The sequence below is a fragment of the Octopus bimaculoides genome, chromosome 13 (genome assembly GCF_001194135.2).
Source record: "Octopus bimaculoides isolate UCB-OBI-ISO-001 chromosome 13, ASM119413v2, whole genome shotgun sequence".
Taxonomy (NCBI): domain Eukaryota; kingdom Metazoa; phylum Mollusca; class Cephalopoda; order Octopoda; family Octopodidae; genus Octopus; species Octopus bimaculoides.
In genome coordinates this window covers 32535616-32539080 of record NC_068993.1, presented here as the reverse complement: position 1 = coordinate 32539080, position 3465 = coordinate 32535616, and the positions used below count along the sequence as shown (strand labels likewise).

Sequence of the window (3465 nt, the reverse complement as noted above, 5' to 3'; positions counted from 1 at the left end):
TATATATATATATATATATATATATATATATATACACGCACAAACATACTTATACATATACCTATGTATGCACATATAAACACACGCACACAGATAAAGAGAGATTCCTCTTGTGAGGTTCCTCACAACCCCACTCCCCACTCCACCAGAGAAAGAAGATGGAAGAGTGTTTTAAATAAAACTAAATAAAACCGAAGGTGATGACAACTGTGTAAAATTTCACACTTCACAATTTCTCCTCTAAAGAACAGAAGATGTTATTGTTAGATACTCGAGTGATTGAAAAATATATGCACAACTGCTGAAATTTATTCAGTGGAAAAGTTTTACAATAACTGAACTTTGTATATATTTTGTAGAATATTTTGGAAAATGAAATTGAAAGTATACTGTTACATTGTGTAAAAAATACCGATAGTCTACCACATTTTATTTGTTAGAAAGTTTTAAGATAGCCACAGCTACATGACATTGACAGTGTGATGCTTTATAGATCCTACTTCATGTTGTCATTAAGCCGTCGGTTTTAAAATATATTTTAAAGAAATGAGCTACTTTAATCAAAAACATTAACATTAAAAAAGTGTTTTCATGGCCTACCTCAGAGCTCAGAGCAAAATCCTCCAAAAGTTCATTGTCAAAGTTTGTCACTTTCAATATACAGAATGCTCAATTACAGACAACCTCTCTTAAGTTCCTTAATTTCTATTTCTTTTCAGTTTTGCAACGACCTCTTTCTCGAGCATCATCTATATCTGTGTCTCGTATGCTTTGTACATGACTTACTAAAGTATGAAAGAGATAAAAATTCTGTCCATCTACATTATTTTCTTCCGCCTCTTCCCGGTCCGGTTAATGGGCCTTAAATCAGTTCTATATTTTTAATTTGAGCCTGTATCATGGCTACTTCTTCATAATCAGCTCGCTGTTTAATCTCTGTTTCACTATTTCTTGGAGGTTTTCTTCCCGTTGAACACAGGTAGATGGCACTGGTCAACTCCACCACACTGGTTTCTCTGTGTTTGTATCAATGTATCTTTCTTCTCTGACATTTGTTGCTTCTTGTCAATGGTTGATGTCAGAAGACAGTGATTGGTCTTCAGATCTTTATCGCATCATTTTCAAATCACTTTTCGCTTACTAACACAACTTTCAAATCTTTTACTCTTGTTCAGATTACAATCTGAGAATAAAAACAAGACTTGCTCTTTCGTACATACTTGAACAGCTGTGTTTTCAACTTATCTATGACATTGCGTTTTTGGAAGGACAAGATCGATACACAAACCATATATATATTATATATATATATATATATATATCCAAAAATGAATTTAGAGTGATATATCCTGGTGTCACCGTGTTTCGTCTTAAGTCGGTTTCAGATCCCGGTTAACCACAACAGTCCTTTTATGGTCTCCCAGCTAACAATAAGTTGCTAGGCTCTGGTAACTTTTCTCGCTGGGTAAATTCGAATGTTCTGTTCAGGACTGCATATTTTCCGTAGAGTAAGTAATAGTATTATTGACGAATACTGTGAACAGGATGTAAACGGCATACTACAAGATGTATACTCAAATATAAAATTATCACTTATATATTATACACGATATACCACACACGCATATATATTATACTATATATATATTATATACTACACACACACACACACACACACACACACACACACACAGTGAATGTGTGCTCTTTTTTGCGGTCACGTCTCACGAATGAAGCTTTTTTGGGACCGAATAGTGACTGGTGACGAGAAACGGGTTCTCTATAAAAATGTCTAACACCGAAGATAGTGAGTAGGGGAAAGAGAAACACCGGCACCCAAGGCTAAAGAAGGCCTTCCCCCACGTAAGGTGTTGTTATCTGTTTGGTAGGATATATGAAAGGTTTAGTCCACTTTGAACTTTTAAACCCAAACCAAACGATAACAAAGGAGATCTATTGCGAGCAGCCTGAGCGGCTTAAGTCAGCGCTAGAAGGAAAACGACCATCTTTGGTTTCAAAACGAAAGGTGTTCTTCCATCAGAATAATGGTCGGCCACATACAGCGAGGATGACACTTTAAAAGCTGGAACAGTTTGAATGGGAAACGATGCTCTACCCACCATATTCGCCGGACATTGCCCCATTTGTTTATCATTTATTCCACTATCTTCAAAATCATTTGGACAGAAAAAAATGAATTCTGTAGACGAGGTCAGAACTGTACTGGGGGAGTATTTTTTGTCACGGACAAGTGAAGTTTGGAAGAGGGGCCTTGCAAGTCTACCAGATAGATGGAAAGAGCATTGTAGAAAATGAAGGAGAATATATTTAAGATTAAAAAAAAAATTTGTTTATCTTAATTTTGAAAAATAAAAGAAGTTTAAAAAACCGCATTGTTTATGGGATGACCCAATGTATATATATATATATATGTATAATACAAACAATATATGAGTATATGCATATATACGTACATGTATGTACATACCTTCATCTACATGTACATATAGATACATATCTGGGTACATGACGTTGCAAAAAAACATGGACAAAATGATAAACCAGTTACAAAAAACAAGCAGGCCACATAGAGGACATATCCTTCATCAGCTGCCACCATTAAAACACTGGCGTTTCGATATATGCATGTAGATGTATGTTGCGTGTGTTTGGGTGCCTGAAGACAGTAATGGCATATAATTATTTACTACGGCTATGCTGAGTGAGATAGTATCCGGATTATCAAACGAGATGCGATGTCCCAGATCGACCGCAGTCGTAATTCTCAAACATAAACAAAGATCAACAAAATCAGAAATCGGAATAAAAACCCAAATTTTACTGTGATTTTAGGACTTCAAATTCAGCAGACACACAAGACGACCCCTCTCCGCACCCCCGCTATTGCAACTCAGAGACCACACCCACAGCAGTTCGCTACCAGCTTCCTCACTAATCCCCTCCCACCATCATCCTTTCAGGCGAGATTCTTTATCATTTCGCACAACTATTTCTCCATCCAATAGTTGTACCACCGCCGCCACCGCCGCTGCTACTGCTACTGCTGCTGCTGCTGCTACTACTACTACTACTACTACTACTACTACTACTACTACTACTACTACTACTACTACTACTGCTGTTGTAATGTTGCTTCAGTTTGTGTGAGGTGGTCGGTCGGAAGGCTGAGTGATTGAAAACATTGTGGACACAAAGTCAGGGATTGACTCAATTCTGTTACGAAATGTCGCCAGTTTTGTGGAACAAGTGAAGACAAACGCCAGATATATGATTCCGTATATCAACTACTACTACTACTACTGCTACTACTACTACTGCAACTACTACTACAACACATAATACGGTTTCTGAATATTTCTTTATTTTTCCTTGAAATTGTCGTTTCTTTGGCGGTTGCTGTGGTTGCTATTGTGAACACATGTATATATATATATATATATATAT

The 3465-nt window shown here is 36.7% G+C and overlaps 1 protein-coding gene across 1 annotated transcript in view; it reads left to right on the top strand.

Annotated features, from left to right (window-relative positions):
- Positions 1 to 3154: 3154 nt before the first annotated feature.
- Positions 3155 to 3465, top strand: part of LOC106873265 (heart- and neural crest derivatives-expressed protein 2) — a 103057-nt gene continuing 102746 nt past the window's right edge. Inside the window, exon 1 of the mRNA XM_052972579.1 lies at positions 3155 to 3364. The gene's annotated coding sequence lies outside the window, so the exon portion shown is untranslated. The remainder of the gene's footprint in view (positions 3365 to 3465) is intronic.